This window comes from Notamacropus eugenii, chromosome 5 (genome assembly GCF_028372415.1).
Source record: "Notamacropus eugenii isolate mMacEug1 chromosome 5, mMacEug1.pri_v2, whole genome shotgun sequence".
NCBI classification, from domain to species: Eukaryota; Metazoa; Chordata; class Mammalia; order Diprotodontia; family Macropodidae; genus Notamacropus; species Notamacropus eugenii.
This window is the reverse complement of record NC_092876.1, coordinates 9,777,170-9,803,227: the sequence shown is the minus strand read 5'-3', so window position 1 is coordinate 9,803,227 and position 26,058 is coordinate 9,777,170. Positions and strand designations below refer to the sequence as shown.

General features: G+C 40.7%; 1 protein-coding gene and 2 pseudogenes across 1 annotated transcript in view; all 3 read right to left on the bottom strand.

The window, feature by feature from the left end:
• LOC140503288 (uncharacterized) overlaps nt 1–26,058 on the bottom strand; it is a 256,515-nt gene that overhangs the window by 83,791 nt on the left and 146,666 nt on the right.
• On the bottom strand, nt 8,125–9,067 carry LOC140503154 (parafibromin pseudogene; annotated as a pseudogene).
• LOC140503153 (parafibromin pseudogene) lies at nt 10,152–12,235 on the bottom strand (annotated as a pseudogene).

The window sequence follows — 26,058 nt, the reverse complement described above, 5'->3', positions numbered from 1 at the left end:
TACCTCCTGAATTATCTTCAACTTCAAATTAGGAGCAATACATTTCTCTTAATATGTGAGCACAATGAATTCCATTATATCTGGATTTCTGTTCCAAATGCTATTACATAGAATGTGATTGTGATTTTAATACTGTAATATTATATTTTACACAAATGGTATTTATCACCAACATTTCATATTATGGGGGTCACTATTTGATGCGAATCCATTGCTCTAGACTGTAAAAGTAGGAATTTGATATTACAAGTTAATCTAACTCAGTTGTCACATAGAAGAGTATGATTTAATGTAGTTTCAATCTGGGTTACACACTCTCAGAAGGAATCCTTAGTTTATGAATCCATTCATAACTTCATATAATTTCTTAAAATGAATAGGAGTCTCTTAGATTTTATATTCAAGATTCCAATTTTAACCCACATGCCAATTTCAAAAGTTACTTTCAAATAGACTGAGACTTAACTTCAGTTTGCAAAACTCCCTAAATTATACCTAGATGTTGCAATCAAATTCAATTACATTTTGGTGTTTCCTTGATTCACACAAATCTTTTCTATTTTTGGAAGCCAGGAGAGGCTTCAGTGCCAGTTGTATTCCAAAATGTTTTTCACCAGCAAACATTCACTGACATAGCCCCCAAACTTGCCTCTTGATTTTCATGCACAGGCAGGCTCTTTACTGCTGGAGCTTTGAAGTGACAGTAATACCTTTTCCCTTTTCCCAAAAGTTTTCAAACTCTCCAATCCTCTGTTCATATTGTCATTGTAAACAGACTGACACGTTCTTCCTCTCCATGCTCATCTCATTCCTACACATTTAAACTTTCTCATTTTTCTTTCTTTATATGGATCCTTCTAGTGGAGTTTGATTAAGGACTCTTTAAAAATGCACATGTCTTGTTTCTTTCCTTTTCCTCATTCCAGGTAGGAGGGGAAAAGATTTCCCACCAGGCCCCCTCATTTTTTTTCCTGCTGTGTCCTTCTACACTTCAGAACCAGGACAGAGTTCGGGAATGTAGAGGAAGGGAAAGAATACTTTTGAAAACTTATCGTCCATTAATTTACGAAGACATTTGCCATCAATATTTCTTGTTGGCTTTGTTTTTTTCCTGATCCAACACTTCTCATACTTTGTCGAACTATTTATTTGTGCCAATCATGACTCAAATATTCTTCACTTTTCTGAGGATATTTTCTTTTTCTCTTTCCCCAACTCAAACGTCAAGGTTGCTGCATTGAGGTGCAGAGGTAGAGAGAGAGGGAAAGAAACTCTTTTTTCTCTATACTATCCTCTCTTTCTCCTATTCTGTGAGAGTAGATGCCTGGGAGTCCCCCTGCTCTCTCACAATAACACAAGTTGTCAGTTTTTTGTCAGGAGTCGTTGCTACCTTCAGCCTGCCTAGCCCACAAACCAGTCTTTCTACATGCTTCTCTTTTTTCCTCTACCTTATTGCCTAAATCCCCAGCAATGACAACATTTTCTTTTCATGCAGATTGCTCATCTCAACTTCCGAGTCTAGCACTTTGATAGTTGCTTCCCCCAATGCTATGAGAGCAGGCCAAACCATATCTACCAATCCCTTCTTTCTTTCTTTCCCAAATCTTAGAAACACAGGCACATTTTGGAACATTTGAGGCATCCCCATACTCACTTGGTGGTCCAAAGATGTTCAACACCCTGACCCACAGCCCCCACACACATGGAAGTCAGAGATCATCCAGGAATTCCTTCTGATTTATGTCCTACTCCCTTGGGCATTTCTCTAATATCCAGCTGACTATGAAGACTGTAGGGTCCAGAATTCCCCTGGTTTGGGAACTCTGTACCTTCCAAAAGGTAAATATCCCCATGTACCAGCATGTTATCTGTGTACCCAATTAGAGGAGCCAATTTGGTACTAGAGAAAGAGCCTGAGAGGTCCAGACTGATTATCAGAAATAGCCATTGAACCAATAGAATTAGTGACATAAAAAGGGGCAGTCTGGAGTCATTCCCAAAAAACATGTCTCAATAGTGGATCTATCTCCACATAAAGAGTCCAGGAAAGTGACAAGATAATGATAGAAATCAGAGAAATGGAGAAAGGGCTATAGAGTACATTATTGCTGATTGGTGGATATTTGTGGTTTCTTCTAAGTAATAAGCTCATTTCCAACCCTGGGCAGAAAAAAAGTTTGATGGGCAAATGTCCAAACAAAAGATTGTATTGGTCATGAACTGGTTACTGTGTCCATATAGTGACTTTTATTAGTGACAGTACCTAAGTTAGGACTCAGTGGCAGAATCTTGAGTTTTAAAAGATCACCATGTCCAGGCTTTCATCTTTCATAGAAGTGGAGTTAACGTTTTTCATGTCTTCTTGGTGTTTATGGTCTTTTCCCCCATCTGGACCAAAACTATGTTCAAAGCAATTATCAGAAGGCAAACCCTCATACCCAGTCCCATTCATTCTGGCTGTTCCCTAGCTGCCTAGAAGTTAAGGGGATTCAGTCCCTTAGACTGGATCCTGTAGTCTCTCCTAGATACTCAGTTGCTTCCGTTTGCAAAACACTCAAGGATTATCTGAGCTTAGGGAAACCCCTTTCATTGTTCATAGTTGCATCATTCATAGTTGCATTTTTCTTGGTGCCATGGCTGCACTGTCTGGACCATAAGAATTATGGGCTCCAGGGACTGGGGTGATTGAGGATGATTTCACTCCCACTATTTAGAAACTGTGAGATGTCTAGTAGAAGGATAAGAACAGGTAAGTCTGGCACCTTAGCTACATTCCTGTATCACCAAGATAATATTCACAGCTCTGGTGGTGACTATGAATATGCCAATGTAGTTCTCAGTCACAAAATATAAAAGACTCTCCATATAGAAGGCAAAAGAAAAGACATTTATTTAAACACCAGAAGGTCAAGTCCTGGAACCAGAAAACAAAATCTGTCATGGTGACCAAGAATTTAATAAACATGATCACAGCAGGAGGCTAAGCCATTCTCAAATCTCCTCTCCCTCAGTCAGGGCCTTCTCACTATCAACTGTCACATTGTGTGAGTTGGTCTGTGTTCTATCCCCTCTGACCTGACCTCACTCATTCACTTCCTCCTGGTTCTGCTCTACCTTTCCTGTTCCACCTCTTCAGCAAGCTCCTCCCACCACATGTGACCTAGGCTTCCAGGTGATTTAAGAAGATCATATGGACTTATTAATTAATGAGAAAGATCTTTCCATTTAAATTACTATTACAACTCCCCAGATGTATTGGGATACTACTGTCAAACCTGGAGGAATCTCTGTGAACACTTGCTGTGAAAACTCTCCTTACTGCAAGAAGTCAGGAATCCTCTATTGCCTATGCCCTGGAAACCTGGACAGTTTTTAGGGGACTCTTGAGACTAATAGATCAAGAGTAATTGTCTCTGAGGTGGGAAATATCTCAGGGCTAATGCCATTTGGTGGGACTCAGGAGAGAAGTGTGGAAGGTTTGGTAAGGTGGAAGAGAAGAGAGCACTGAAGTGTGAATCTTGGAGAAGGGATAGAGGGACCAGAAGGATATTTTCTCCTGTGCCACTCATTTGAAGGATGAGAATTCACAACTCCTCAATGTCAAGTGGACATGGCAAGAGATCCCTGGGGGAAATCATGTAAAATGAGCACCAGCTCATTTTCAGTGATTCCTGCTCAGAGCAGAGATTTCAGTGGGAGCCCTATTTCCCACTGGTGTCTCCCAGAAAGGACATGAAAGGTAACTTCGATCCTGGGGAGATGCCTTTTTCCTTGAACTCTATGAAAATGGAGAGATATTCTGTTTGAGCAACTGAGGAGAGAGGGACAACTTAGGAGAGTTGGAGTCGCTGGAGTTACTGGGTTTGACCCAGTGCTTGGGACATGGTCCTAGGTCTCTGATCCCAATCAAATACCTTGACTGCCTAAACTTCACTTCCATACTCTGCCCAAGTATGGCATTTCCTGCCTTCAATATCCTCACTTGCTCCCAGCCTTTTAGCATCAAAAAACCTAGAACCTTGCAGTTAATAGACCAAGTGATGAGGAGGAAGATAACAAGAGATCAGGTCTATTCAAAGAGAGTAGCGTCTCTATCTGGATCCCCTGCTGAAGAGGTGTGCAGCCTCTGGGCTAGCTACAAAAGCTATTTACACAGAATGCATAGGGTAGAGCTCCTAATCTAGGTTCCATGCAAATCTATGAAGGATGGGGAAAGTGATGGGCCTGTTTGTGGAATGAAGCTTAAGAGGCAGGAGAATGAGAGTGGATAAAGATTTGAAATGGTGGGAATGATAGAAGTGAAAAACTGGTGAGGAAAGAGGGAAACTTTGGGATCCAGGATGCCTCTAGAGGCTTTATCTTGGCAGGGAGAATGGTTACTCCTCAGGAGAGAGAGGGGGAAGACTTCTAATTGACTTTATAGTAAGATTGTGGGCTTCCAAGGGCTTCACGGTCATCCAGTTCAGAAAGATTACCTTGGGCTTGAGCTGAGGAAACAGGGAGAGCACATGCTACGAAAGGCTGGAGGGGAGGGATGGAAATATTTAGATTGGCTGCTCTGGGGAGTGAGATTGTGAATCAAACAGAGTTGTAAACAGAGAGTTGTAAAAGGACTGGTAAATGCTTACAAAATAGAAAACAATTGAAACTTGACAACATTTCTCTTTCCACTGCTATTATTTCAATGATATTTTCCATGTAATTTTGTTCACAAGTGCCCCCATGTCACCTTCAAGTCATCCAGAGGACAGTAGAAGTGAATTGAATTCAAGGGAAGAATTCCTTTTTCTTCCTTCGCTCACTTTGCCACCTCAGTTTATCCCTGCACATTTGCAAGACTTGGAAGATGCCCTCTTGTGTCCCGACCTTCCACCTTCCTACCAGAGGACAGTAAAGAAAACAGCAGTGATGACAGTGATGGTGGCAATTCTGTTGACAGCAGACATGATCACAGTGACAATCACAGGCAGGATGATCATGCCAATGATGTCTACAGCAATGACTATGGTGAGTATTGAGGAGGGATTGCTGGGAAAGGATTGAGGAGGACTCAAAATGTTGAGAATATCTTTTCTAGGGGAAGGGAATCTTTTATGAAATTTTAAAAGTTGGTATAGTTTCAGTTTTTGCTGTGATTTGAAAGTCTTCACATTAAGAATTCCTTCACTTGAAAAATATTTTTTGCCACATGATTTTGTACCCTTATTTAGATTTCTCAAGTGTACCCTCCCCTCCCACCACCCATCCTCCACTTTTTCTCTTTCTTAGTCCAACTCCAAGAACAAGGAATGTCCACTGCTTACTGCCACTTTCATAACATGCAAGCTCAGTTTGAAATCAGCCACAGAAAAGCTGCAGAGAGAAGTGAAAAAATTGTCAAAGTGAAGGCAAAGGAGGCAGAAGTACACAAAGCATATGAAGCAAGATGTCAGAGAGAAGATTGTGAAGCATTATCTTCAGGCTACATTTTCGAGGAAGGTGTCATCATGTCAACATCAGGTCACCCACAGAGCAGCGGATGTGAAAGGGGTTCTGATGAAGGACTTCTCCTGGTACCCAAGTTTGTAACAAGACAATTGGAATATTTGAAAGATGCTCTTCTATGTTCTAAGCTCCAACCTGAGTCCCAGATATGGAACAACAGGGATTCAGACTTTTCTGGTTGCCTGGTGCCAGGACTACATCGCAGCTGCAGTTCCTTGGCTGCCCTTTGCCTTTGTGAGTTGAACTGGTGGATCCCTGATGCCACTTTCCAATGTCTGAGGAAATCCCGGGGAGCCCATGTGCACCCAGACTCTAGAATCTGCTACTGAGTAGCAGAGATGATGGTAAGATCCCTTTGCATATTTGCATGGAGGGCTTTCCTCACATTCACTTCTTTCTCTTCACCTTTTCTTTTTCCCTAATTGGGAGCTGAATGGAAGGGAAGTCCATTCCACTAGGGCAGCCAGCATCATGGCAACTGCCTGCCCTGTCCCTTCTTGATTCAGATTTTAAGGCCCTGCACAAGTCAGGGAAAGACCTAGAACCTCCCTCCCCCCAAACAAAAAAGCCAAGAAACATATGTGGCAAATTTATATAGAAAAGTGCACTCTCCAAAGAAGAGATAAGAGAAGATATGTTGACCCTATAACTTTGCAGAACTGGAAGATTGTTGGTAATGGTACTTTGCAGATTTTGATAAGTCCATTGGTTTGACTGGCTTCCCTTTCCCTTTCATGATTTTGATAAAGATCATTTGTTGCCTTAGATGGCTATCTGGAAGAGAAGGAGAGTAAGAGATATTGGTTCAACTTTTTGTGTTGGAGAAATGCAACACTTCAATAAAATTTATTTCTAAGTACACTATTCTCTTTTTAAGCAGCATTGTTTTTAGCATTTTCTCTGTATGTTTGTGATTTTTCTGAAGAGCTATGGACATTGCTTTCCCTTGTTTCTAATTTTTTCTTCTTTCACCAACTCATTCTTTAGGATTACATTATTTAGTTTCTACTTAATACTTGATGTTTCCATGGCCTTTTAATGAAAGTATTTTTTATTGCATTGTGATTTGAATATGATTCATTCAATATTTCTGCTTTCCTGCATTTCATTGTGAGGTTTTCATCCTCTGATACATGGTCATTTTTGTGTAGGTGCCATGTGCTACTGAGAAAAAGATATATTCCTTTCTATGCCCATTCAGTTTTCCCCAGAACTCTGTCATGTTCAATTATTTTAATACTCTATTCTCACTTTTTTCTTCTTTCTTATTTATTTTTGATTTCACTAATTCTGAGAAAGCAAAGCTGAGGTCACTGACTAGTACAGTTTTACTGTTTATTTCTTTCTAGAACTCCTCCTGTAATTTCTTCCTACAAGATAAATATCGTGCAGGAGTTGGTCAATATGTGAGATGTGAACTTCTGCCTTACTACTTGCAACGATACAGCCTAACTGCTTCCAAAAGGCCCCAGCAGTATGATAGAGCCCCAAAGCATATTTGAACTTGATGTAAATGTGCTCTTTGGATCCCTCAGACAGCTGGCCTGCCCTGGTCACTGCCACCCTTTTGACTGCTTGTGCCTCAAGTCCTTTGAACAGTGCAGTTGCCTTCTTGATAGCTGCTGGGTTCACAACCACTCCCCAGTTACTCATCTTCCATTTTCCTAAAAGGAGGAGACATTTGTGAACATTGTGAAATCAGACTCCTCCGGGGGAATGCCTCTGAAGTCAGGGCATCAGTTTTCAGTGTCCTTAGTTACCTCAGTGCCATTTTTTGCTTCCTCACCCTTCTTCATAGGTTCAGGAAGGAGAGAGCCTGCACTGGAGATTTTACTGCACTTAGTTAGGACTTCAGTGGCATATTAAAGGCTAAGATCTCAGATAGAAAGAAGCCACCCACTCCTGGGAGAAGACCTAGGTCTTAACCTTAAAGAAAATGGCTTTGACACTGTTGAGGGGACAAGGACAAGGGGTCCAAGATATCTGAGATTGAGTAATTCAGCCACAGTCTCAGGGCAGTTCTGGATTTTTCAGCAGCCCTCTGAGGGCAAAAACTAACAGAATGCAGAGTACACACATAGGTTGGTGTTTGGATTCACTCAAAATACTCACTTCGCTTTGGTTAGTTTTGAAAATTTGAGGACTGAAATTTAATAACATTCACAGCAGAGCATGTCCAAAATGAAAAGCAATGGAGCAATGAAAAGTCAGAAACAAAGTGATCAACCGCTTCACTGCATCTACACATACACGCGCGCGCATGCACACACATGCACACACAACCTGCATGTGTCCTCTATGGAGAAACACATCTTTCTAAGTGATGCTAATGACTACCATCAAAATATACAATTTCCATTACAGACTAGAAGCCTTTTTTTTAATGTTTTTGTTATTTAAAAATAGTTGTAAGCAAAAAGACTCATTTGCTTTTAATGATGTCAAATATCAGTCTGTTAAAGCATGAAGTATCAATGAAGTCTTAGAAGAAGGCGCATGTGTGATTCTTTTCACTTCTAAAATTCTTGACAAATTCACAAACCAAGAGCTTCAGACCCTAGACTGTAGCAGTTCATAAGCAATTTCTTAATCAAAACCTCAGGAGTGGGGGGGAAGGAGGAGGGATGGCGGCCAAATCATTCAGAATCTCAAATAGGATTTAGGCTTCACCATGTACCTGTCCAATGTTTCCCCAAAACATAAAAACACTGGGTTGTCCATGTGACGTTTGCAATAGTTTAATTCTAATATTATTACATCCTATTTCTCTACGTGTAGATATTGGCATAGTTTGTCATACTTTTGATGAAGAGTTTTAATTTTAGCAAATAGGTCAAGTGGTAATCCATCAGGTAACTGGAATGGCCAACCTTTGAACTGCTACGTGGGGCCCAGTACAAAAACTGCCACAATATAATCCTAGTCTTGAGGCATAAATTTGAGGGGCTGATCTATTAATCAATAGGATCCTGCTACACTTATGGCAGCACCCCTTGACTGCATCTTAGCTTTTTGTCTTAAGATGATTGTTTCATGTTCTTGTTGGGAGCCTTTTCCTTCCCGAGGGGACAAATTTTAAATCCTGGAGAAGGTCCTTTGCATTATGCTTATTTATTAAAGATGCTGTTGCTATTGGAATGATGATAATGGGTGATCAAGATCCTTTTTCTGGTTTGGAGGACGTCTCCCTTGGGAAAGTGGTCTTGGTACTGGCTGTGCAGCTGGAGTTTGAGTCTTATGGGCTGATGAAGCCTCCATGGCAGACTTCATAGTCATTCCATGATAGGTGTCTCTTGCATCAGTTTTTAAGCCTTCAATTTCTTCTTTTCCTTTGAATGTTTCCTAATCATATCTGTTACAGGCATCTGGAGGGGTTGGCAGTTTATTCTGTGGGATCCAAAAGGGCCATATTAGGTGCAGAGCCCTACTCTGGCCCATACATCTCCTCCTTGACTTTTATAGAATGAAGAATTGCAAAAGTATGCTCAGCAAAATCCTTTCCTGTGTTTTGCAGAATAATAGTTCTTTCTCGTGCCTTCCTAGTCACCAGTGGAGTGAAACAGGGCCATGTGCTTGCTCCCATGCTTTTTAGCATGATGTTTTCAGCCACGTTGTCAAATATTTTCAATGAGGACGAACTTGGTATCAAAATCAGCTACCATACTGATGGTAAGTTTTTTCAATTTGAAAAGGCTACCAGCCAAGACCAAAGTGGAGGGAGTACTGGTGCATGATTTTCTGTTTGCAGATGATTGTGCACTCAATACAGTCTCTGAAGCTGAGATGCAACAAAGTATGGATCAATTCTCTGCTGCCTCTGCTAATGTTGGTCTAACAGGTAAAACCAAGAAAATACAGGTGCTCCATCAGCCATCACCACACCATCCATATGTGGAACCATCAGTTACAACAAATGAAGAAGTTTTGAATGCTGTGGATAACTTCTCTTACCTTGGTAGTGTACTATCCAGGGATGTACACATTGGCAATGAGGGTGATGCACATATTGCCAGAGTTAGCTCAGTGTTTGGGAGGCCCCAAAGAAAAGTTTGGGACAGAAGAAGTATTAGACTGATTACCAAACTGAAGGTCTACAGAGCCATTGTGTTGACCTCATTGTTGTATGCCTGGGAAACATGGACGTTCTACTAGCGTCATACCAGAAAACTGAATCACTTCCATTTGAATTCTCTTAAGAAGATTCTGAGGATCACCTCACAGGATAAGGTACCAGACACTGAAGTCCTTGCTTGAGCTGAACTGCCAAGCATTCAAACTATGCTTCAGAGAGTGAAACTCTAATGGGCTGGCCACATTATTCGAATGCAAAATGTATGCTTGTCAAAAAGACTATTTTATGGAGAACTCACATGGGGCAGGTGATCACCTGGTGGTCAAAAGATGCAAAACAAGGACACTCTCAAGAACTTTGATTTTGACCGTGCAACATGGGAGATACTGGTACATGAGGTGCCTGCATCAGAAGCGGTGCTGTGCTCTATAAGCACAGTAGAATTGAGACAGCACAAAGTAAATGTAGGATGTGCAAATTTGGAGTATCCACCCCAAATTTTCACATGTGCTATCTGTGCCCAATTTGTGGTAGAGTTTTCTGAGCTCATATTGGTTTGATCAGTCACAGTTGGACACACTGAAATTTCACTTTATCATGGTGCTGTCATTTTGATCCTCTTCAAAAATGAAGGACAACAACCGTCTTCAACTGACCACATCTCGGTTACATCTACCTCAGCATCCACAAATCTTTTTTATCTAAGTGCCATTATGTCATCCTCCAGATTTTGATAGGAAACCTTCTCCTGGTTATAATTTTAGCTTTAATTGCAACAATTTTCTCCATGTTCATTGCCTTCAACAAGGAGCTAATGTTTGTCTGTTTTGTATTCTTTGTGACCTTCAAAGACAGGATTCAATGGCTCCTTATCAAGATGTCCCCAGTCTTCCTTTGCTATTTGTGGTTTCTTTGCCTCTGCTAATACTTCACTTGCTGCTCTTTTCACTTGTTTAGATGGTTGAAGACCTATTTTGAGGGGTTCACTTCTGTTGATCCTTGCAGATGTGGATGGTTCACCACTTAGATATGAAATAAAGCTTTTCTGTTATGTCTTTGAACAGGAATGCTTTAATTTGCCTCATGCTAGACAAATAGAGGATGATAAAGATGTCCAGAAGTAAGCTGAAACAAGATAGAATTCAAAGTGTACTCTCTATCGGTTGGCCTTCCTTGTCTGTGTCCCAAATCACAGAGTTAGTTTTAACTTTCCTGGGCTAGAATAAGTCCCTGAAGAGAACTTCTTCTCCCTTCATCACGATCCCCTGCTTCTGGATGTTGTACTGATGAAGGACTCTCAGCATATTCAAGATCTTGCCACCATCACTGCCTCCATGTTCCAGGCTCAATATTCTGGAAAGTCACAGCTACCACCACATCATACCAACAGAAGTGACACTAACTTCTGCTCTAAAAGAAGATATTGAAAATGTCACTAGACACCTATCCTGTGGTGGAACAAACTGAAAGCTTGAGCCTGACTTACAAGGAGGCTAGACAAGAAAGCTAAGTTAAGTAAGATGCTTGGAACTCTGCAAGGTCCTCTGTAACTCTAAGCTCCAAGTTGGTGTAATCCCCTAGCTTCCACCGGAAAGAGAGGTCAATGACCATCAATGGAGTTTAGGAACAAAAGACTTGGAGGGTAAAAGTGAAGGAGAAAGTCAGGTAATGAGGGGACAAGTCATCCAGTTAGTAAGACGGGAGAGGCAGTCGGGGGTTGGGGGGAGGAAGGGAAGGAGACAGCCAGCTTCTCCTCAGGTAACATTACACAGACCGTGCTCTTCACTACCCTGGGGCGCCCTTTTAAAAAGAGCTTGTCCTCCCTGGCCCGGGAACGAACTCAATCCTGATTCCCTAGAGGCTCCGTGGTCAGGTTCACACCTCCAGCCTGGGCTCCTCCCAGTGGTTCTCAGTTCTCCGGCCCTAGGGTGGGGCTGATGAGTTCGATTCTGAGTTTAATTTAATTAAGTTCATTTGTCGATCAGTTTTAATAGATGGAGAAACTTATTCCTTGGTCTCGAAAAAAAAATTCCTCTCTTGGGATCACGAAACAGATTTCTCTTATTTTCAGTAAAACGTATTTCTTTCTTTCTTTCTTCTAAATAATGCTCTTCAAGAGTGAAGGGAGCTACATCTGAGTAATGGGGAGAACGAATGGAAAACAAGCGTGGAGAAAAATTTCAAGACAATAGAACCAGCTGATTTTGCATCTTCAGTAAGCACAAGAAAAAAGTGGGTCATGTCAATCCGCCTCGATTTCAACGTTCTTTGAGGAAATACTGTTAAAATCCTGAGACCAAGAATTTCCCATATTTGTTTTCTTTCACTTGGGATCCCTTGGATTTAATCTATGCCGAAAGTCACAGTGTAGTGTAGAACTCTGTAACATCAAACGAGGTGTGACTTCAAGTAACTGAGGGTTTCCCTGCAATCTTTCTGGTGCCTCTGTGTCTTGACACCAATGTACTCCCAGGCCCAGATCACTGTGGTTTTCTCAATCTTTCTGTTGATCCACTGGACTGATGCCATCAATTTTGAATTGAGATGAGCAAACTTACTTATTTCTTTGACAATCGATAAATTCTTTGTGTTCTCTCTCAGAGAACACAACTTATTTTTTGTTTGTAGCTGGCCGTGGATCTCTCTGATTTGGGGGTCAGCTCCTTCAAAATTTTGCATTTTGACGATTGAATAACGAGAATAAATTCAAGGAGGCACAAGACAATTCCATCATTATCCAATTCATTTGGTGTCTTTGATCATCCAAAAGTTTGGACTATTAGAATCAGTCTTAAAGTCATTGTTCCTCAAGAACTGTACAGAATATAGGAAATGCCTGAGAATTGCCCATGTTGCACTTTTCGGTTCAATCTGGTCCCAAGGTCACAACAGAAGTTAGAACTATTTAAAAGAAGTCAAGGTGTAGCTTTAAAAATCTGAAAAATTGATGGGCATTCCTTGGGTCTTTCTGGGTCTGGACATCAGCACCATGAGGAGCCCTTTCTATTTTATTCTTTGGACAAGAAGAGGGACAGCTCGAATGATTTTAGACCATTTTTGTGGAAAGAGTGCTGTCCGATGACCCTGACACCAGGAGAAACATCTATAAAAATTGCAATATCATGCACTGGAAAATTTAAAACATTCGGCTTCTTAAGGAATTTTGTAAAATGGTGACCATTTGAACTGGCCTGGGCTTGTATTTTCTTTGAAGAAATGTTTAAAGTCCAGCTTCCTGAGGCCAGGAAATTTCCAGATTGGGTCCTTTGACTTTAACTGCTTCAGTAATCACTGCAGAAACTAAAAAAGGCTAAGTTAGAGTAAGATCCCAAAACGTCAGACAAAAAATGACGAGAGAGATTGTTTGGAATCAATCTGCTGCCTCTATATCTGGGGACCGGGTTTTGGGTGTCTGGGTCATGGGGAATTTGTGCAAGGTGGTGGGATTTGGGGGGACCATTCAGCGTGAAACTGGCATTTTGCCCGGGCTGTTGATCGTGACTGGGTTCCCTCGAAGTTCTTCCAAGTGGGGAGAGGAAATTACTTCTGGGAAACCGCCAAGCTCCAGAGCAGGCTTTCCAGAGTGGCTGATTCTGACTATGTCCTGGGCAATGAATGATGGAGTGAAGGGCAGCAAGACATACAGCTGAGAGTGTATTGGGAGGCAGACCGTGTCCTGAGGGTGTTGCTAATCTCAGGAAAGTTCACTTTCCACAATGGCCCAGGAGTGAGGGTTTCCGAGAGTGTCCAAAAGTCCTTGCAGGCGGTGCAAAGACTGGAGGATTTGTGGCTTGGTCATGGACAGCATGACCTGGATGAGTTTGGAGAGGTGCGCCAGACTGTGGTTTACGATGACATTGTTGGGCAGCAAGCTGCCGGTAGTGTCGATGGTGGGCAGCAGCCTTGAGAGATCGACGTTCGGGACTTGGAGCAAGACTTCTTCTAGCTCCTGGAGCCTGCTGAGGAGCAACCCTGGCTTGGCCTGGGCCAGCCAGTGTTGGGCTTGAGCCAGTGCCCAGAGTGCCCAGATCCCATCATCCTCGTGCTCCGGATGATCCAAGCAGTGGCACAGGCTGGTCAGAGAGGCACGAATCTGGTCAAAGTCCAGGTCTATGATGGGCACCCAGAGATTGACCAAAGTCTGCAGGATCCAGGGGCCCTGCCCAACTTCCTGAAGGCTTTCCCACACCACGATATTGCTGAGCACCTTCGTGACCAAGTCTGGAAACTCCCGCTGCAGCTCAGCGACCAGCTCACACAGGCTAAGGAAGCGCCCCCCATCCTGCAAGCAGGTAAGGGCTTCCATGAGCTCTTCAAACAGCCCTCTGAGAAGCATGTCTGCTCCAGTTGCCTCGGGATGGAGGCAATTGGCTGAGCGCTTGGTCCTGCTGAGGGCAAGGTCGTTTCTGCTCCTTGAAAGTCTTAATGTCGAGAGGCCAGAGAGGCTGGCAGAAAGGGTGCTTCAGAGTCGGGCAGAGCCTTCGGGGATTCTGACCTCCAAGGAAATGCAATCTTCTAGCTTTCACCTGGAAGGGACGCTGAGGCAGGGCATGAGGGGTGAAGCCAGCCAGTGAGTAACAGAGAAAGGAAGGCAAGGATGGAGAAATGGAAGGAGTGAGGCAGCTTCTCCTCAGGTAACACTACACAGACTGTGCTCTCCACTACGCTGGTGTGCCCTTTTAAAAGGAGCCTGTCCTCCCTGGCCTGAGAACGCACTCGATCCTGATTCGCTAGAGGCTGCGTGGTCAGGTTCACACCTCCAGCCTGGGCTCCTCCCAGTGGTTCTCAATTTTCGGGCCCTAGGATGAGGGTGATCCCTTCGATTCTGGGTGTAAAAATTCCGATCTTGTTGAGTACCTTCGTGCCCAGTTTAGGAAAGTCCCCTTATGTAAACTGCACCTGTACAACCTATATCAGTTGGGAATGGGTAGAGATGTAGGAAAGATGAGAAGCTGGAAATCAAAATTTTAACAATAAATGTTAAAAATTTTTTTCCATGCAAGTAGCTAATAAGATATAAAAGTAATGGATTGTAGAAATTTATCTTGCCGTAAAAGAAAATAGAGGGAATGAGCCTGAAAGATGGCGGTTGTGTCAGCTAATAATTTAAATGGTTGATGTCTTGTCGTGGGGGGTGGGGATAGATGGAGAGAAAATTTAAACTCAAAGTCTTGTGGAAATGATTCTTGAAAAGTAAAAATAAGCAAATTAATTAATAAAAAAGAAAAAATACATCAATTCATTTAAAATAAGTATTTTTCCTTTGACATTCTAATACCACTGGGCCTTAGAAATTAAAATGTATCTATTATTGTTTATAAATCCGCATTTGATTTGATCAGAATTTTTTTCTGAAAAAAATCAGAATGTGGTCAGTGTGTGTCTTCCTATCAGGGTAGTTATGGTAAATCAGCACCTAGTTTAAAAACACACTTTCTTTTTGGCATTAAGAAATATTTTAGTGGTGTGATCTCAAGCAAGTTAATTTTTTTCTGTTTACTTCAGTTTAGCGTTGTGAAAGGGGATAAGGATAGCATCCACCTAGCAGGATAGCTGTGGGGATCACATTATTGTAAGTTGCTTAACAGTGCTTACCTACAGACTCGCCGCATTTCTTAAACTGTGTGGTTGCATATAGGATTAAAAAAAAAATTGGTAACAATAAGTTGTCTGAACATACAGGGACCAAAATTTAATTAAAAATCAAACTTGTAATGAATCTCAGCTATTTCTGGCAGTGCTTGCCCCTGTTACATTTCATAAATTCACTGTAGTCTTGTCTTTGAACACTAACCATGCACTTTTCACTATGCATACCCTCCTGCCATGCAATGCCAATGAATGATGCCAAAAGGTTAAAAGGTGTTCTGAGTGGAAAAAGTTTAAGAAGCCCTGTATACATCAAGTGCCATATTAATGTTAAATATTTTTAATTATCACTTTAATTGAGTATAATTGCTTCATACTTGATAACTTTATATGAGTTTTTAGATGTGATCAGTGTACAATGCCAGTTGTGACCAGATCAATGATGTTCTGTGTAAAGTAATTTGGTAATGCATTCAACAGAATGGAGGCCACCTGATGAATAATGGGTGTTGTTTTAAATTTCAAATACACAATATTCTTGTTTAGTCTTTCCATGTTTCTAAATTCTCTTGTACTGTGATATTTGGGAAACAATTGTATTAGCTATAGTCTTAGGAAAGCAATTTCTCTTAAAATCTAGATGTTCAATTAGGGATTGTACTATTAAAAGAAGGGGAAAGTTGGTTAGAAAACTATTATTTTATCAGTTCTGCTGATCACATGCTATAATATTCTGAGATACTATTTAAGAAGGGAGAAACTTTCAGGTTTTCCTATATCTAAGAGGTAATTTCATCTAAAATTTTTTGGCTATCACTTAGGAAAAATTATGGGTTCTTGATTAAGTTATTTGGAATCATCATATCATTAAAACCAATCAATTATTTATGTAGATATTTTAAAAGAATAAATGATAATTAATAATGGGAAAAGGCACAAAGAAAAGACCATGTAAAATCTCATTTGTAAGTTTACAAGGATACTTGGAACGATCATCTTGTCTTAAGTGCTTATTAACCTTATGCAGGAGTTTGCTTGTGGTGGAATCCCTATTGAGTATATGGAATACAAATAATTCTTATACAAGATAGCAGTAAAAATTTTCAAGCCTGCTTCTGATGTAGAGTGAGTTTCATCTAAGGTCTTTCACTTTTGGAGGATGGTGGGGAGGGGAGCTGTGGGTGTGGGTGTTAACTTGGAGGTTTACATCAATTGGCCAGTGTTGTTTTTCTAGGGGTTTGAGTGAACTATCCATATTTTCTATCCCAGAATGTAGTTATCTTCTTGATTTCTAATCATATATTGTATAACAGGATGAGCTTATTCTCTACGAGAAGACGAAAGAAAGAAAAAAGATATTGAGTAAATTTTTAAAGGTCTGGTAAACTTTGTTGTTGTGACAAGGATAAATTAAATGGTTGTATTTGGTTAGAAATTCCTTAGAAAAACTGCATCTCCTCCTTATTGCAAATACCTTTTGACTTCAGGGGTGGCAATTAGGAATTTGTGGAAATTAAGAATTTATTTCATTTTCATGGACCTTTGAGACTTATGATACTTGAAGACTATTTATAGTATCTAAGCTTTGATAAGTTTCCATTTTAAGGATTTATTTTTGCTGTATGGGTTGAATAAAAGATATCTTGAAGTTCAGAGGTTTCCAGGTAATTTACTTCAGGAAAGTGAAGGGATTATTGCTTTAATATTATGAACATTTTTAAGTTGTTTTTAAGAGAAATGTCTTAGAAAGAAATACTGAAGTCAAAATCTGTGCACATGTTTAGTTAAAAATATCATGTTTTTAAAAGACTTGAAAATTATATTTGTTAAACTAATTTATTGAAACAATTTGATTGTATTAATGACAGTTGTATTCAGTTCTATTGTGATTGGTGAGACATAATTGACATTGAGAATATATTGGAAGAAAAGACAAAAGAAGGGAATTGGAGTTTGGGGAAAGCCTGTGCTTGTGTGCCATGGGGCGGCAGGCAGGAGGCACCTGTGTATTCAATGTTGTGGAAAGGCTGCAGTTATGTATGGGGTGCAACCCACGGTATGGAGAGATCTAGCCCTGGTTTTCCAGGGCAGATCTGTCCAACTGAGTTTCCCTGAAGTTCTGGCATGTGTAGAGACATGGGGCCTAAGGGGAAGTGCAAAAGCCCCTTGCCGAGTGTATTTTGGGGAGAAGATCTTGGGAATGAAGCCAGGCATCAGGTTGTGTGTGCAGTGGTGAGACCCCAGAAGGCAGTGGTTGATGGGTTGAGGGTGTGGCTGTAAATGGAGTCTTGTGTAGTGCCAATGCAATATTCACAGTGCCTATGGTAGGCCATGAATATGCGGCGCAATTCTGAAGGGTGAAATACAACAGACTCTCCAGATGAAGACAGGACCAAAACATTTATTCAAACACCAGAAAGTCAAATCCCAACACCAGAAAACCAAATCCAGCGCAGCAACAAAGAAATCCATACACAATAACAATGAAGAGGGCAACACCATTCCCACATGTTCCCTCTGTTAGGTTTCCCACAAACCAGCTCCTTAAACAAATCACAAACAAACTTTCTCGCTCATGCTAGCCAGCTGCCTTTCCCAGCTTTTATTGCTACTGACCAACTTGCTCTCAGCTCTGCTCATCCCTTCCTGTTCCACCTGTTCATCAAGTTCCTCCCAGCACAGATTCATGTGACCCAGGCTTTCATGTGACCCAGCCAAGTCACATGGTCCTATTAATGAATGGGAAAGAACTTCCCATTTAAATTACCATTACATTGTGGCTGTGGATGGACTCTTGGAGGTCAACAAGGGCTGAGCCCATATCTAGAAGGGAACTTGACTTTGCACAGTGGCCCAGTACTGGGGGTTTTGGTGCATGTCCAAAAGGTCTTGCAGGCAGTGCAATGGGTTCAGGATGTGTAGCTGAGTTACAGTCAGAATAACATTGGCAAGGATGGAAAGGTATGCCAGGCTGTTGCCAGTGACCAGGTGGCTGGGCAGCAAGAGGGGTTACTGTAAAGGGCAGCACAGGTTTTAATCCATATAGTTGTGGCTAGACAAAGAACTGAGCATGAGGTGTAGCTTTGCAATGAAGGGTAACAGCAACAATGAAGCAGGCTTGATTCATAGCAGGGCTTCATGATGGAACATGATTCCTGCAAGTGTTTGTCTAAGCCTCCTGGAGCTGGTGTGTACCAATTCTGTGACTTGGCTACAGCAGAATTGATCCAAAGGATAAGTGCAAAGGATCGTTATTAAGCAAAGTTCAGGGAACAGCTTGCTTTCTGGGTCTTAGCTCTGGAAAACAGAGAGGAATGAAAAGTTGTCTTGGCTGGACATCCTGACAGGTCTGGTCTGTGTCTGGTCATCAAGGTGCTCAGTGCCCAAGGACCCGAGGAATCCTCAGCTTTTCTCAATCTTTCCATGAATGCAATAGACTGATGCTTTTAATTTTGAGTTTAAATGAAAACAATTATTGATTTTTCTTAATAAATTCATACTTTTTTCATTGTTTTCAATAAACAAAACAATTCCTTCATTTAGGCAGAAAAATAAATTTCTTAGATTCTTCGGATAACTTTTTAGAAATGGTGCTTTCCAGGACCCCCAGTACCATGATAATTATTTAAAATAATTGTGTGAACAAGCACTGAAAGATTAAGCCAGAATCCAAATGTGAGAGAGCAGCAAAGAGTTAAGTTTCCACAGAGTCGTTAGTTGTTGAAGTCATTGAGAATAAGTCAGATAATAAGAAAGCTAACTACAGGTGGATCCAACCAATCAAGAGACAGTTAATGGCCTTCAGAAAACCACAAAGTTCTTGATAAAGGGGACCAAACCTAAAACCATCCTGAACCAGTAGGGGAATGTGACCGGGAATAACTGGGAGAAAGCTTTTCTTCTTTGTGCTTTCTTAATAAGTTACTTACATATCAACTTCTCCACTAGGGGAGAGAGATAGAACAAAAATTGGCACAATTCATATGTTAGAGATAGGGGGGAAACATATTAAGGTGTGTAATGTGTGTGTAAAGAAGGTAGTGACCTAAAGAGGAACAGACCAATCTGTCCCCTGATGGGAGGATTTGTTTTGAATTAACTGCATTTACTCATCTTGCTTCTGTACTCAGTGCTCTTCCTTCTAAAAAGGGGAGGGGGTGGGTTTGAACCCGCTTTGGTCAAGGCATTCAAATCCTCTGAACTCTGCTGCAATAAATTTTCCTTGATACCTCATTAGTGTCAAGTGTGTCTCTAACACAAATTATTTGGTACTTTGGGTAATCAAAATGTTAGTCTATTTGAACCAGACTTCATTAACATGTTACTTGAATAAATGTTAAAGAAGCACCTCCCAAGAAATTTCCAAGTATTTCTCACCACCTTTTTGCTTATAGATAGGTTTATCTATGCCAAAGGTCACTGTAGAAGCGAGAAAAACATAAGAAAAACATAAGAAAAAGTGAGATGTAATTTAGGAAATCAGGGGAATCTCTGCTGGGATAGGAGCAGAGGATCCCTGATCTGGGATAGGGTGCAACTGAACTGGGAGGGAGTGGGACTCAGGGAGTCCCTAATTTCTTATAAAGGTCAAAATGGGTGTTCTGAACTGGGATGGGAGGGCTCTCGGGTTTCATATTTAAACAATCTTCTCTTTTCATGGTCATGTAAGGGTTAAGTGCAAATTAAATTTAAGCTGCAAATAGTATACCCCAATAGAATTAACCTGAATTTGGCTATTGTTTATTACTGATCTACTCTAGTTTTTGTGCGGCATGATAAAAGATGAAAATGTTAGGGAGTAACAGAAGCAGAAGAGATTAAGGAGAGGTGGCAAGAAAACACCAAATAACTATCTAAGAAAGATCTTAACATCAAGATGGTATGGTTACTGATCTAGAGCCAGATATCCCGGAGAATGAAGTTGAGCGAGCCATAGAAAGTATTATTAATAATAAGGCTAGTGGAGGTGCTGGAGTTCCAGCTGGGTTATTTAAAATCCCAAAAGATAATGCTCTTGAAATGCTACACTCAATATGCCAGCAAATTTGAAAAACGACATTGGCCCTTGGATGGGAAAAGATCAGTTTATGTCCCTATCCAAAAGAAGGACAATGTCAAAGAATGTTAAAATTTCCACACAATTGTGCTAATTTCTCATGCTAGCAAGGTTATGCAATATGTGAACTAAGAACTACTAAAAGAGAAGACTCGTTTTCAAAGAGGCAGAGGAACTAGAGATCAAGCTACTGAAATTCACTGGACTATGTAGAAAGCAAGAGTTCTAGGAAAAGCCATCTGCAGTTCAGATTCCTTAAGAGTCTGGCCAATAGGATGGATTTTAGAATCATGCCCACCTTCTTCTACTGGTTGTTCTAATAAACCTTGTCTTTGACTGAAGGAAAGCTTTGGTTGAATTCATTTGAGGCAGGACATTCATCGTGCTATTTTGGGATCCCAGCACTCCTAAATCTCGACATATGGTTCCCTCACTGGGAAACTGCCTAACCTTGCTCTTCTCCAGCCAAGACTGGAAGGTTTGTAAGCTTCCTTCTCTCCCTATCCCTTTCTTGCCTTGCAGTTGGAGGTCACTCTCTAAGCACTTAGGAAGCCTTGGAGGTGCTTTTTGGGCAGATAATTACAAGACTGTCTCAAACTCAACCTGACACTCTCAGGCTCTTGGTCCATCTTACAGCTGGGCCCCACTGGCAATGTTCATGGACCCTGCAGCAACCCAGAAAACCTGAAAGCATCATCCAAGTTCAACATCCTGCTCACCACCACCACCACCACCACCACCGTGGGGAGAGTAAAGTGAAATGAGTCAAGGCCTCTTCACTTGATCTCATTTGAAGGCCATAGGTCTGGGCACACCTTCCACAGCATAAAGGACAAGGATGGGTGCCCTATGTGGAAGCATATCTCTAATTCTGTCAATTCTCTCAGTGCTAGGAAATTGGGAAAACTACAAGTACCTTTCGGTTTCTTGAAGTTTACTTACTCCCTTCTGACTACACTCCTTAGTTAGAACTGGAAAAAGCTTGATCTCCAACATCCTGAAAAGGAAAGCTTAGTGCCTGGCCTTTATGATTTGGAGAACCAAGATAAATTGTAAAAGTTCAAAGAAAAATTAAGATTCCTCTTCCTGTAGTCCTGGCTCTGATCAGACTATAAGGCCACAGTGAAAAGTAAGAACAGCTCACAACATCTTAGCAGATTCTGGAGGTTTTGTGATTGATCATTAAGGAGTTTTGAACCACCTCCTTACAACCCTGGTTATTCCCTTCCCTTGAGTCAAGAGGATTTCTTAGTTAGGGGTTTGCAAACAGCCCTGAGTTTTCCTGTTAACTCCTCTCATAGGAGAAGAGAGTTTCACCTTCCCTCTCCACCTTCTAATTCTTCCTCCCCCTCCTGGTGAAAGGAAGGAGGGCAGTAGCTTAGCTGGGCCCCACTGGCAGTGGCTTTGGGTCCTGGGGCAACCCAGAAAGCCTGGAAGTATCACCCAGTTTCAGCACATCCTGCTCACCACCACCAGCAGCAGCTGTAGGGAAAGAGGAAATGGATCAAGCCCTCCACACTTGGTAATAGTGTCAATAATCCACCATCTGAGAGAAATATCAGAAGCTACCCAGAGAGAATGTGATACAGGTAGGAGGTCTGCATCTGGGAAAAGCTGAGAGGACAGTTTTAGCCTTAGTCTAAGATGGGATCCTCCTGGCTTGGTTTCTCCATTGTGTTTCTTTGAAAAGGAATGTTACCCACCTAGCTATTCCTAAGTCTGGCTATGAAAGGTGAAATTTATAACTCCATGACTGGAAAACTGTGAATTATCTGAATTCTAAGGATATTTTATCCTGTATAAATCTTGCCCCTGCTTTATCCTTTTATAGCAACTTACTGTAATCAGAGCAAGTGGTCAGTAAAAGATATATACACAATGCAAGTGTGTGGCATCTTGCTGTTTGGCCTGAATGTGTAGTCATTCCATAACCCCAAACAGCTGAAATTAAATCAGAAACATCTTCAGATTGCTTTGGGGAAGAGAATTTCATTGCAGTCAGTTTCTGACCCAATCATTACTTAAGTACTCTCAGAAATCTCTAGTTTTAATTGGAGTAAAATGTCAGTCTCTGGCAAATTCATTTGTGCAATTATTGAACCCAGAAGAAGAAAACTTCTACCTGCAAAAGTGTGACTTAAACTTTTGATAAAGTGACAAGATCAGATAATCCTGCAGCTCAAATTCAAGTGATTTTAATGGAGCTTTTCCAATTTTACTTATCCCTATATCTGGGTCCTGCAGATTGCATGTCAGATTTGTCTTCCAGACCATAGACCATTCACCTACAGCTGGTAGCAAACAGTGGGTATCAGTCAATATCCCACCTCATCCCTTGGATGCAACCTGTGCTTGGTTTCAGTCAACCTCCTTTTTGGGATTCCCTCAAGGCAGAGACCGCTCCATGTCCTTTGCCAGCAGAAAGTGGTTTCAGAAACCAAGAATTTCGTCCTTACCTGAAAAGAATTTGGGTCCCATTTGTTTGAGAGATGAATGACGGGGATGGGATCTGGACCCCCAAAAAGAAGACCATGTCTTTGGGATCTGGACCCCAAAAAGGAAAAGCCCCTGGATTTTCCAGCATAGCTCAGGGCCCTGGTGTTCACCTGGGGCAATCAGCCCTTCCCAGTTATTTAACTGCCCTTTCATTGTCTGTATTTGTTCCCACCCTAGGCTACCCTTTCATTCATTCCATCTGGACCCCTTCTCTTTTCCCACAGTCATCTGTATGAAAGATTCATCTTGCCTCCATGACAGTGCTCAGATTCCTTAAGAGTCTGACCAATATGGCACATTTTTAGAATCACACCCACCTTAGACAGTGTTTTAATAAACCTTGTTTTACTTTGGTAAAAAAAAAAAAAGTCTGCTTCTTCTTCATTGGCTACACTAAAGCCTTCGACAGTGTGGATCACAACAAAATGTGGCAAGTCCTCAAACTGATGAGAATACCAGATTATTTCACTTGTCACCTGAGGAACCTGTATGCAGGTGAAGAAACAAAAGTTGGAATGAAACATGGAACAACTGATGGGTTTAAGACTGGAAAAGGAATACAACAACTTTGTATACTGACACCTTTTTTATTTGATTTATATGCAGAGTACATCAAGTGAAATGCCCAGACTGGCTGAATCAAAAGCTGGAATTAAGGTTGCTGGGAGAAAAATCAATAATCTCAGATATGCAGATGATACCACTGTGATGGTAAAAAGTGAAGAAGAATTAAGAAGCCTCTTGATGAGGGAGAAAGTGAAAACTGTAAAAGCTGGCTTGAAACTTAACATAAAAAACAAAACAAGTTCTTATCAACTGGCCCCATCATTTCCTGACAAAAAAGAGGGAAAAGAAATGGAAGCAATGTCAGATTTTATATTCTTAGGTTCAAAGATTACTGCAGGTGGTAATTGCAGCCATGAAATTAAAAGATACTTGCTCCTTGGAAGGAAAGCTATAGTAAATTTGGACAGCATATTAAAACACAGACACCTTGCTGAGAAAGATTTGAATAGTCAAAGCTTTGATTTTCCCATTATCAAAGTATGGCTATAAGAGTTACATTATAAGGAAAGCTGAGCACTGGAGAATCAATGCTTTAGAATGGTGGTGCTGGGGAAGACTTTCAAGAGTCCCTTGGACAGCAAGGAAATCAAATCAGTCAATACTTAAAGGAATTCATACAGACTATTAATTGAAAGGTCAAATACTGAAGATGAAAATACTTTGGCCACATAATGAGAAGGCAGAACTCATTGGAAAAGACTCTGATGTTTGGAAAGATTGAAGACAAAAGGAAAAAGTGATGGCAGAGGATCAGATGGATAATGTCATGGAAAAATGAACTTGAACTTGGACAGGGAAATTAGTGGAGCACAAAAGGGATTACTGTCTATGGAGTAAAGAGGAGTTGGACACAACTGAACAACAAAAGTGTGTTTTTATCAAATCCAGCCAAGTCTCCTGTTTCTTTGAAGTTTTACTATTTTTCATTTTTTATGGCATGACACATTTGTACACACAATTAATACAGCCATTTCCCAATTAATGTTAATCCAGTTTCATTTTTCTGCTACTAAAGTGCTATTGTAACTATGTATGTGTGTATGTATGTTTGGAACAAGTAGGTGATCCAGTGGATTGGACCTGGAGTCAGGAAGATCTGAATTCAAACCCGGGATCTGATACTTTCTAGCCATGTGACCCTGTGCAAGTCACTTAACTCCTATTTATTTCAGTTCCTCATCTATAAAATCGTGGATATAGTTTGTCCTTCATTCTTGAAGAGGACTATGACATCAGGAAGATGAGGACATGACTTGCAATCGACTTTTATTTGAGTGAGTGAGGGCTGTGCAAAATTATCAACCTCACTTTTTCCTCCAGAGCCATCTGGGTCCTGTGGCCAGATATTGATCACAACTGGAGATGCCCCAGGATGCAGTGGGAGACCTTGGCCCTTTTAAGCTAAGGTCTTTTCAGGTTCTCACCTTGAGTGAGGCAATGCCCATTCAATGAACAAGCCTCTTTAAGAAGTGAGTCAAGAATAGCAATCTACTCTTTGATGAATCCAAAGAATCCAGCTTCTGGGATAGGAACTCACTATTTGTCAAAAACTGCTGAGAAAATTGGAAAACACTATGGCAGAAACTAGGCATAGACCAATATCTTGCACCATATGCCAAAATAAAATCAAAATGGGTGCACAATTTAGATCTAAACACAGATAATATAAGTAAACTGGGAGAGCAAGGAATAACTTCCTTGTTAGATTTACGGAGACAGGAGAATTTTATGACCAAACAAGAGATAAGAGAACATTATGAAATGCAAAATGGATAATTTTGATTACACTAAGTTGAAAAGGTTTTGCACAAACAAAGCCAACGCAACCAAGATTAGGAGGGAAGCAAGAAACTGGGAAACAATTGAAGAAATTAAAGCTATCTATAGTCATATGGGAAAAAAATGTTGTAAATCACTATTGACTAGAGAAGTACAAATCAAACAACTCTGAAGTACCATATCACACCTATCAGATTAGTTAACATAGCAAAACAGGAAAATTATAAATGCTGGAGAAGATTGGGAAAATTGAAACACTAATGCATTTTTGGTGGAGTTGTGAACTGATCCAATCATTCTGGAGAGTAATGTGGAATTATGCTCAAGGGCCTATAAAAATGTGCATACCATTTGACCCAGAATCTGTATCCCAGAGATCATATAAATAGGAAAAGGACCCACGTGTACAAAAATATTTATAGAAGCTCTTTTTGTGTTGGAAAAGAATTGGAAATTGAGTGGATGCCCATCAGTTGGGAAATGGCTAAAAAAGTTGTGGTATATGAATCTAATTGTATTATAAGACATGATGAGTAAACAGATTTCAGAAAAGTCTGGAAAGATTAAAATGAACTGATGCTGAGTGAAGTGAGCAGAACCCAGAGAACACTGTGCAAAGTAACAAGTCACATTGTGAGATGATTTTGATACACGTGTTTCTTCTTAGCAATGCAATGATCTAAGATAACTCCAAAAGACTCATGATGGAAAATGCTGTTTACATCCAGAAAAAGAACTATGGAGTCTGAATGCAGATCAAAGCATACTATTTGCTCTTTTTTCTTTTCTTTTTTTGTTTCTTCTTGTTGTTTCTCCCGTTGGTTCTAATTCTTCTTTACAACATGATTAATGTTGTAATAGGTTTAAAATGAGTGTATATGTAAGAGCCTATATAAAATTGCATGCTGATTTGGAGTGGGGGAAGGGGATAGGGACAAGATTTGGGACTCAAAATCTTATGATAGTGAATGTTGAAAACTAAAAGTAAATAAGTTCTTTATTTTTAAAGAAATAG